The sequence below is a fragment of the Gadus macrocephalus genome, chromosome 10 (genome assembly GCF_031168955.1).
Source record: "Gadus macrocephalus chromosome 10, ASM3116895v1".
In the NCBI taxonomy this organism is placed as follows: domain Eukaryota; kingdom Metazoa; phylum Chordata; class Actinopteri; order Gadiformes; family Gadidae; genus Gadus; species Gadus macrocephalus.
Genome location: NC_082391.1, coordinates 5,625,474 through 5,635,634, shown reverse-complemented (window position 1 = coordinate 5,635,634; position 10,161 = coordinate 5,625,474). Strand labels below are relative to the sequence as shown.

At 39.8% G+C, this 10,161-nt stretch overlaps 10 non-coding genes across 10 annotated transcripts; all 10 read left to right on the top strand.

Annotated features, from left to right (window-relative positions):
* The first annotated feature begins 10 nt into the window (after positions 1-10).
* On the top strand, positions 11-83 carry trnaa-agc (transfer RNA alanine (anticodon AGC)). Its single transcript has one exon. It is a non-coding gene; the product is annotated as a tRNA-Ala (tRNA).
* Positions 84-731: 648 nt separating this feature from the next.
* Positions 732-804, top strand: trnaa-agc (transfer RNA alanine (anticodon AGC)). Its single transcript has one exon. It is a non-coding gene; the product is annotated as a tRNA-Ala (tRNA).
* Positions 805-2,102: 1,298 nt separating this feature from the next.
* trnaa-agc (transfer RNA alanine (anticodon AGC)) lies at positions 2,103-2,175 on the top strand. The gene has a single exon. It is a non-coding gene; the product is annotated as a tRNA-Ala (tRNA).
* Positions 2,176-2,587: 412 nt separating this feature from the next.
* On the top strand, positions 2,588-2,660 carry trnaa-agc (transfer RNA alanine (anticodon AGC)). The gene has a single exon. It is a non-coding gene; the product is annotated as a tRNA-Ala (tRNA).
* An 853-nt stretch (positions 2,661-3,513) lies between these two features.
* On the top strand, positions 3,514-3,586 carry trnaa-agc (transfer RNA alanine (anticodon AGC)). Its single transcript has one exon. It is a non-coding gene; the product is annotated as a tRNA-Ala (tRNA).
* Positions 3,587-4,455: 869 nt separating this feature from the next.
* Positions 4,456-4,528, top strand: trnaa-agc (transfer RNA alanine (anticodon AGC)). Its single transcript has one exon. It is a non-coding gene; the product is annotated as a tRNA-Ala (tRNA).
* Positions 4,529-6,324: 1,796 nt separating this feature from the next.
* On the top strand, positions 6,325-6,397 carry trnaa-agc (transfer RNA alanine (anticodon AGC)). The gene has a single exon. It is a non-coding gene; the product is annotated as a tRNA-Ala (tRNA).
* An 865-nt stretch (positions 6,398-7,262) lies between these two features.
* On the top strand, positions 7,263-7,335 carry trnaa-agc (transfer RNA alanine (anticodon AGC)). The gene has a single exon. It is a non-coding gene; the product is annotated as a tRNA-Ala (tRNA).
* A 1,796-nt stretch (positions 7,336-9,131) lies between these two features.
* On the top strand, positions 9,132-9,204 carry trnaa-agc (transfer RNA alanine (anticodon AGC)). The gene has a single exon. It is a non-coding gene; the product is annotated as a tRNA-Ala (tRNA).
* An 865-nt stretch (positions 9,205-10,069) lies between these two features.
* trnaa-agc (transfer RNA alanine (anticodon AGC)) lies at positions 10,070-10,142 on the top strand. Its single transcript has one exon. It is a non-coding gene; the product is annotated as a tRNA-Ala (tRNA).
* Positions 10,143-10,161: the final 19 nt, after the last annotated feature.

The window sequence follows — 10,161 nt, the reverse complement described above, 5'->3', positions numbered from 1 at the left end:
TTCCGCCATCGGGGGATTAGCTCAGATGGTAGAGCGCTCGCTTAGCATGCGAGAAGTAGCGGGATCGATGCCCGCATCCTCCAATGACTTTTAAACAGCCAGAGTAACTGACCGACCTCTTTAATGTGCGTCTCGTTTGCACTGTCAACTTTTTGTTACAACATGTCCCAGATACTCCAGCATCTATTTGTAGATTTAAATGTAATGTGTCCAGTAATGCAGACAGGGCGTCTCTTCTTGCCTTTATCCTTCTCAATCCCATTGAGCCTTTTATAAAGATCATATGTAAAAAAAAAAAGAAAAAAATAAAGTAATAGGCCTCAAGCCCCCATTATAAGAGCCGCACTAAAATGGGACATATGAAGGTCATACGATCGTCATATGAAGGAAGTATTTTTGGTATATTGTAAAAATGATATATAATATACCTATTTATTTCTCACTGACACTAGGCAGGAACATGGAATTTCTTATTAGTTAAAACCTAACGTAATAGGCCTCAAGCCCCCATTAAAAGAACCGCAAAAATTGGGACAAACCTCAGGAAAAACTGAAAAAAAAACTTTTTGTTTATTTCTTAAATTCAAAGTACAGTAATATGTTCAATCCAACAACATGACAGTAGCACAAACGACTCCCATAAATGATAGATCAACTCAAACTCCAACTCCAACTTCCACTAAGATCCTTCTTAAAAAAATTATAACGTGCGGATGGTATTAGAGTCAGGTGGGGGATTAGCTCAGATGGTAGAGCGCTCGCTTAGCATGCGAGAAGTAGCGGGATCGATGCCCGCATCCTCCAATGAATTTTAAAAAGCCAGAGTAACTGACGGACCTCATTAATGAGTGTCTCGTTTGCACTGTCAACTGCTTGTTACAACATGTCCCAGATACTCCAGCAGCTATTTGCAGATTTAAATGTAATGTGTCCAGTAATGCAGACTGGGCGTCTCTTCTTGCCTTTATCCTTCTCAATCCCATTGAGCCTTTTATAAAGATCGAATGTCAGGAAAATAGGATATTTTGTATCAGTAAGTAAGGCTGATTAGCTCAGATGGTAGAGGGCTCGCTTAGCATGTGAGAAGTAGTGGGATCGATGCCTGCATCCATTACAGAATGGTCATCTGAAGGAAATATATTGGTATATTGTAAAAATGATATATAATATACCTATTTATTTCTGACTGACACTAGGCAGGAACATGGAAGTTCTTATTAGTTAAAACCTAACATAATAGGCCTCAAGCCCCAATTAAAAGAGCCGCACAAATTGGGACAAACCTCAGATTATTATTATTTTTTTTTTGGTTTATTTCTAAAATTCAAAGTACAGTAATAGCCTATGTCCAATCCAACAACATGACAGCAGCACAAACGACTCCCTTAAATGATAGATCAACTCCTTCTCCAACTCACACTAAGATCCTCCTTAAAAGAATTGAAACGGTGTGGATGGCATTGGAGTCATGAGGGGGATTAGCTCAGATGGTGGAGCGCTCGCTTAGCATGGGAGCAGTAGCGGGATCGATGCCCACTTCCTCCACTGGATGGTCATCTGAAGGCTGTATATTTGGTTTATTGTAAAAATGATATATAATGTACCTATTATCCATGATGGAAGTCCTTATTAGTTAAAAACCTACCGTAATAGGCCTCAAGCCCCCATGAATAGAGCCGCACTAAAATGGGACTTATGAAGGTCATACGATGGTCATAAGAAGGAAGTATTTTTGGTATATTGTAAAAATGATGTATAATATACCTATTTATTTCTGACTGACACTAGGCAGGAACATGGAAGTCCTTATTAGTTAAAACCTATCGTAATAGGCCTCAAGCCCCCATTAAAAGAGCCGCACAAATTGGGACAAACCTCAGGAAAAGCTGACATTTTTTTTTGGGTTTATTTCTAAAATTCAAAGTACAATGATATGTTCAATCCAACAACATGACAGCAGCACAAACGACTCCCATAAATGATAGATCAACTCCAACTCCAACTCCAAATCCAACTCCAAATCCAACTCCAACTCCAAATCCAACTTCCACTAAGATCCTCCTTCAAAAATTGTAACAGTGCGGATGGTATCTGAGTCATGTGGGGGATTAGCTCAGATGGTAGAGCGCTCGCTTAGCATGCGAGAAGTAGCGGGATCGATGCCCGCATCCTCCAATGACTTTTAAAAAGCCAGAGTAACTGACCGACCTCTTTAATGTGCGTCTCGTTTGCACTGTCAACTGGTAGATTGTAAAAATTATATATAATATACCTATTTATTTCTGACTGACACTAGGCACGAACATGGAAGTCCTTATTAGTTAAAACCTATCGTAATAGGCCTCAAGCCGCCATTAAAAGAGCCGCACAAATTGGGACAAACCTCAGGAAAAACTGAAAAAATAACGTTTTGTTTATTTCTAAAATTCAAAGTACAATAATATGTTCAATCCAACAACATGACAGCAGCACAAACGACTCCCATAAATGATAGATCAACTCCAACTCCAACTCCAACTCCAAATCCAACTTCCACTAAGATCCTCCTTCAAAAATTGTAACGGTGCGGATGATATCAGAGTCATGTGGGGGATTAGCTCAGATGGTAGAGCGCTCGCTTAGCATGCGAGAAGTAGCGGGATCGATGCCCGCATCCTCCAATGACTTTTAAAAAGCCAGAGTAACTGACCGACCTCTTTAATGTGCATCTCGTTTGCACTGTCAACTGCTTGTTACAACATGTCCCAGATACTCCAGCATCTGTAGATTTAAATGTAATGTGTCCAGTAATGCAGACAGTGCATCTCTTCTTGCCTTTATCCTTCTCAATCCCATTGAGCCTTTTATAAAGATCATATGTCAGCAAAATAGGGTATTTTACATCAGTGAGAAAGGGGGATTAGATCAGATGGCAGAGAGCTCGCTTAGCATGTGAGAAGTAGCGGGATCGATGCCCGCATCCTCCACAGGATGCTCTTCTGAAGGAATAATTTTGGTATGTAGTAAAAATTATACATAATATACCTATTTATTTCTGACTGACACTAGGCAGGAAAATGGAAGTCCTTATTAGTTAAAAACCTAACGTAATAGGCCTCAAGCCCCCATTAAAAGAGCCGCACTAAAATGGGACATATGAAGGTCATACGATGGTCATATGAAGGAAGTATTTTTGGTATATTGTAAAAATGATGTATAATATACCTATTTATTTCTGACTGACACTAGGCAGGAACATGGAAGTCCTTATTAGTTAAAACCTATCGTAATAGGCCTCAAGCCGCCATTAAAAGAGCTGCACAAATTGGGACAAACCTCAGGAAAAACTGAAAAAAAAACGTTTTGTTTATTTCTAAAATTCAAAGTACAATAATATGTTCAATCCAACAACATGACAGCAGCACAAACGACTCCCATAAATGATAGATCAACTCCAACTCCAACTCCAAATCCAACTTCCACTAAGATCCTCCTTCAAAAATTGTAACAGTGTGGATGGTATCAAAGTCTAGTGGGGGATTAGCTCAGATGGTAGAGCGCTCGCTTAGCATGCGAGAAGTAGCGGGATCGATGCCCGCATCCTCCAATGACATTTAAAAAGCCAGAGTAACTGACCGACCTCATTAATGTGCGTCTCGTTTGCACTGTCAACTGCATGTTACAACATGTCCCAGATACTCCAGCATCTATTTGTAGATTTAAATGTACCGTGTCCAGTAATGCAGACAGGGCGTCTCTTCTTGCCTTTATCCTTCTCAATCCCATTGAGCCTTTTATAAAGATCATATGTCAGCAAAATAGGATATTTTACATCAGTGAGAAAGGGGGATTAGATCAGATGGCAGAGGGCTCGCTTAGCATGTGAGAAGTAGCGGGATCGATGCCCGCATCCTCCACAGGATGCTCTTCTGAAGGAATAATTTTGGTATGTAGTAAAAATTATACATAATATACCTATTTATTTCTGACTGACACTAGGCAGGAAAATGGAAGTCCTTATTAGTTAAAAACCTAACGTAATAGGCCTCAAGCCCCCATTAAAAGAGCCGCACTAAAATGGGACATATGAAGGTCATACGATGGTCATATGAAGGAAGTATTTTTGGTATATTGTAAAAATGATGTATAATATACCTATTTATTTCTGACTGACACTAGGCAGGAACATGGAAGTCCTTATTAGTTAAAACCTATCGTAATAGGCCTCAAGCCGCCATTAAAAGAGCTGCACAAATTGGGACAAACCTCAGGAAAAACTGAAAAAAAAACGTTTTGTTTATTTCTAAAATTCAAAGTACAATAATATGTTCAATCCAACAACATGACAGCAGCACAAACGACTCCCATAAATGATAGATCAACTCCAACTCCAACTCCAACTCCAACTCCAAATCCAACTTCCACTAAGATCCTCCTTCAAAAATTGTAACAGTGTGGATGGTATCAAAGTCAAGTGGGGGATTAGCTCAGATGGTAGAGCGCTCGCTTAGCATGCGAGAAGTAGCGGGATCGATGCCCGCATCCTCCAATGACATTTAAAAAGCCAGAGTAACTGACCGACCTCTTTAATGTGCGTCTCGTTTGCACTGTCAACTGCTTGTTACAACATGTCCCAGATACTCCAGCATCTATTTGTAGATTTAAATGTACCGTGTCCAGTAATGCAGACAGGGCGTCTCTTCTTGCCTTTATCCTTCTCAATCCCATTGAGCCTTTTATAAAGATCATATGTCAGCAAAATAGGATATTTTACATCAGTGAGAAAGGGGGATTAGATCAGATGGCAGAGGGCTCGCTTAGCATGTGAGAAGTAGCGGGATCGATGCCCGCATCCTTCACAGGATGGTCTTCTGAAGGAATAATTTTGGTATATTGTAAAAATGATACGTAATATACCTATTTATTCCTGACTGACACTAGGCAGGAAAATGGAAGTCCTTATTAGTTAAAACCTAACGTAATAGGCCTCAAGCCCCCATTAAAAGAGCCGCACTAAAATGGGACATATGAAGGTCATACGATGGTCATATCAAGGAAGTGTTTTTGGTACATTGTAAAAATGATACATAATATACCTATTTATTTCTGACTGACACTAGGCAGGAAAATTGCATTTTTTATTAGTTAAAACCTAACGTAATAGGCCTCAAGCCCCCATTAAAAGAGCCGCACAAATTGGGACAAACCTCAGGAAAAACTGAAAAAAAACCTTTTTGTTTATTTCTAAAATTCAAAGTACAATAATATGTTCAATCCAACAACATGACAGTAGCACAAACGACTCCCATAAATGATAGATCAACTCCAACTCAAACTCCAACTTCCACTAAGATCCTACTTAAAAAAATTCTAAGGGTGCGGATAGTATCAGAGTCTGGTGGGGGATTGGCTCAGATGGTAGAGCACTTGCTTAGCATGCGAGAAGTAGCGGGATCGATGCCCGGATTGCCCGCATCCTCCAATAAATTTTAAAAGGCCAGAGTAACTGACCGACCTCATTTATGTGCGTCTCGTTTGCACTGTCAACTGCTTGTTACAACATGTCCCAGATACTCCAGCATCTATTTGTAGATTTAAATGTAATGTGTCCAGTAATGCAGACAGGGCGTCTCTTCTTGCCTTTATCCTTCTCAATCCCATTGAGCCTTTTATAAAGATCATATGTCAGCAAAATAGGATATTTTACATCAGTGAGAAAGGGGGATTAGATCAGATGGCAGAGGGCTCGCTTAGCATGTGAGAAGTAGCGGGATCGATGCCCGCATCCTCCACAGGATGCTCTTCTGAAGGAATAATTTTGGTATGTAGTAAAAATTATACATAATATACCTATTTATTTCTGACTGACACTAGGCAGGAAAATGGAAGTCCTTATTAGTTAAAAACCTAACGTAATAGGCCTCAAGCCCCCATTAAAAGAGCCGCACTAAAATGGGACATATGAAGGTCATACGATGGTCATATGAAGGAAGTATTTTTGGTATATTGTAAAAATGATGTATAATATACCTATTTATTTCTGACTGACACTAGGCAGGAACATGGAAGTCCTTATTAGTTAAAACCTATCGTAATAGGCCTCAAGCCGCCATTAAAAGAGCCGCACAAATTGGGACAAACCTCAGGAAAAACTGAAAAAATAACGTTTTGTTTATTTCTAAAATTCAAAGTACAATAATATGTTCAATCCAACAACATGACAGCAGCACAAACGACTCCCATAAATGATAGATCAACTCCAACTCCAACTCCAACTCCAAATCCAACTTCCACTAAGATCCTCCTTCAAAAATTGTAACGGTGCGGATGGTATCAGAGTCATGTGGGGGATTAGCTCAGATGGTAGAGCGCTCGCTTAGCATGCGAGAAGTAGCGGGATCGATGCCCGCATCCTCCAATGACTTTTAAAAAGCCAGAGTAACTGACCGACCTCTTTAATGTGCGTCTCGTTTGCACTGTCAACTGCTTGTTACAACATGTCCCAGATACTCCAGCATCTGTAGATTTAAATGTAATGTGTCCAGTAATGCAGACAGTGCATCTCTTCTTGCCTTTATCCTTCTCAATCCCATTGAGCCTTTTATAAAGATCATATGTCAGCAAAATAGGGTATTTTACATCAGTGAGAAAGGGGGATTAGATCAGATGGCAGAGGGCTCGCTTAGCATGTGAGAAGTAGCGGGATCGATGCCCGCATCCTCCACAGGATGCTCTTCTGAAGGAATAATTTTGGTATGTAGTAAAAATTATACATAATATACCTATTTATTTCTGACTGACACTAGGCAGGAAAATGGAAGTCCTTATTAGTTAAAAACCTAACGTAATAGGCCTCAAGCCCCCATTAAAAGAGCCGCACTAAAATGGGACATATGAAGGTCATACGATGGTCATATGAAGGAAGTATTTTTGGTATATTGTAAAAATGATGTATAATATACCTATTTATTTCTGACTGACACTAGGCAGGAACATGGAAGTCCTTATTAGTTAAAACCTATCGTAATAGGCCTCAAGCCGCCATTAAAAGAGCTGCACAAATTGGGACAAACCTCAGGAAAAACTGAAAAAAAAACGTTTTGTTTATTTCTAAAATTCAAAGTACAATAATATGTTCAATCCAACAACATGACAGCAGCACAAACGACTCCCATAAATGATAGATCAACTCCAACTCCAACTCCAACTCCAACTCCAAATCCAACTTCCACTAAGATCCTCCTTCAAAAATTGTAACAGTGTGGATGGTATCAAAGTCAAGTGGGGGATTAGCTCAGATGGTAGAGCGCTCGCTTAGCATGCGAGAAGTAGCGGGATCGATGCCCGCATCCTCCAATGACATTTAAAAAGCCAGAGTAACTGACCGACCTCTTTAATGTGCGTCTCGTTTGCACTGTCAACTGCTTGTTACAACATGTCCCAGATACTCCAGCATCTATTTGTAGATTTAAATGTAATGTGTCCAGTAATGCAGACAGGGCGTCTCTTCTTGCCTTTATCCTTCTCAATCCCATTGAGCCTTTTATAAAGATCATATGTCAGCAAAATAGGATATTTTACATCAGTGAGAAAGGGGGATTAGATCAGATGGCAGAGGGCTCGCTTAGCATGTGAGAAGTAGCGGGATCGATGCCCGCATCCTTCACAGGATGGTCTTCTGAAGGAATAATTTTGGTATATTGTAAAAATGATACGTAATATACCTATTTATTCCTGACTGACACTAGGCAGGAAAATGGAAGTCCTTATTAGTTAAAACCTAACGTAATAGGCCTCAAGCCCCCATTAAAAGAGCCGCACTAAAATGGGACATATGAAGGTCATACGATGGTCATATCAAGGAAGTGTTTTTGGTACATTGTAAAAATGATACATAATATACCTATTTATTTCTGACTGACACTAGGCAGGAAAATTGCATTTTTTATTAGTTAAAACCTAACGTAATAGGCCTCAAGCCCCCATTAAAAGAGCCGCACAAATTGGGACAAACCTCAGGAAAAACTGAAAAAAAACCTTTTTGTTTATTTCTAAAATTCAAAGTACAATAATATGTTCAATCCAACAACATGACAGTAGCACAAACGACTCCCATAAATGATAGATCAACTCCAACTCAAACTCCAACTTCCACTAAGATCCTACTTAAAAAAATTCTAAGGGTGCGGATAGTATCAGAGTCTGGTGGGGGATTGGCTCAGATGGTAGAGCACTTGCTTAGCATGCGAGAAGTAGCGGGATCGATGCCCGGATTGCCCGCATCCTCCAATAAATTTTAAAAGGCCAGAGTAACTGACCGACCTCATTTATGTGCGTCTCGTTTGCACTGTCAACTGCTTGTTACAACATGTCCCAGATACTCCAGCATCTATTTGTAGATTTAAATGTAATGTGTCCAGTAATGCAGACAGGGCGTCTCTTCTTGCCTTTATCCTTCTCAATCCCATTGAGCCTTTTATAAAGATCATATGTCAGCAAAATAGGATATTTTACATCAGTGAGAAAGGGGGATTAGATCAGATGGCAGAGGGCTCGCTTAGCATGTGAGAAGTAGCGGGATCGATGCCCGCATCCTCCACAGGATGCTCTTCTGAAGGAATAATTTTGGTATGTAGTAAAAATTATACATAATATACCTATTTATTTCTGACTGACACTAGGCAGGAAAATGGAAGTCCTTATTAGTTAAAAACCTAACGTAATAGGCCTCAAGCCCCCATTAAAAGAGCCGCACTAAAATGGGACATATGAAGGTCATACGATGGTCATATGAAGGAAGTATTTTTGGTATATTGTAAAAATGATGTATAATATACCTATTTATTTCTGACTGACACTAGGCAGGAACATGGAAGTCCTTATTAGTTAAAACCTATCGTAATAGGCCTCAAGCCGCCATTAAAAGAGCCGCACAAATTGGGACAAACCTCAGGAAAAACTGAAAAAATAACGTTTTGTTTATTTCTAAAATTCAAAGTACAATAATATGTTCAATCCAACAACATGACAGCAGCACAAACGACTCCCATAAATGATAGATCAACTCCAACTCCAACTCCAACTCCAAATCCAACTTCCACTAAGATCCTCCTTCAAAAATTGTAACGGTGCGGATGGTATCAGAGTCATGTGGGGGATTAGCTCAGATGGTAGAGCGCTCGCTTAGCATGCGAGAAGTAGCGGGATCGATGCCCGCATCCTCCAATGACTTTTAAAAAGCCAGAGTAACTGACCGACCTCTTTAATGTGCGTCTCGTTTGCACTGTCAACTGCTTGTTACAACATGTCCCAGATACTCCAGCATCTGTAGATTTAAATGTAATGTGTCCAGTAATGCAGACAGTGCATCTCTTCTTGCCTTTATCCTTCTCAATCCCATTGAGCCTTTTATAAAGATCATATGTCAGCAAAATAGGGTATTTTACATCAGTGAGAAAGGGGGATTAGATCAGATGGCAGAGGGCTCGCTTAGCATGTGAGAAGTAGCGGGATCGATGCCCGCATCCTCCACAGGATGCTCTTCTGAAGGAATAATTTTGGTATGTAGTAAAAATTATACATAATATACCTATTTATTTCTGACTGACACTAGGCAGGAAAATGGAAGTCCTTATTAGTTAAAAACCTAACGTAATAGGCCTCAAGCCCCCATTAAAAGAGCCGCACTAAAATGGGACATATGAAGGTCATACGATGGTCATATGAAGGAAGTATTTTTGGTATATTGTAAAAATGATGTATAATATACCTATTTATTTCTGACTGACACTAGGCAGGAACATGGAAGTCCTTATTAGTTAAAACCTATCGTAATAGGCCTCAAGCCGCCATTAAAAGAGCTGCACAAATTGGGACAAACCTCAGGAAAAACTGAAAAAAAAACGTTTTGTTTATTTCTAAAATTCAAAGTACAATAATATGTTCAATCCAACAACATGACAGCAGCACAAACGACTCCCATAAATGATAGATCAACTCCAACTCCAACTCCAACTCCAACTCCAAATCCAACTTCCACTAAGATCCTCCTTCAAAAATTGTAACAGTGTGGATGGTATCAAAGTCAAGTGGGGGATTAGCTCAGATGGTAGAGCGCTCGCTTAGCATGCGAGAAGTAGCGGGATCGATGCCCGCATCCTCCAATGACATTTAAAAAGCCAG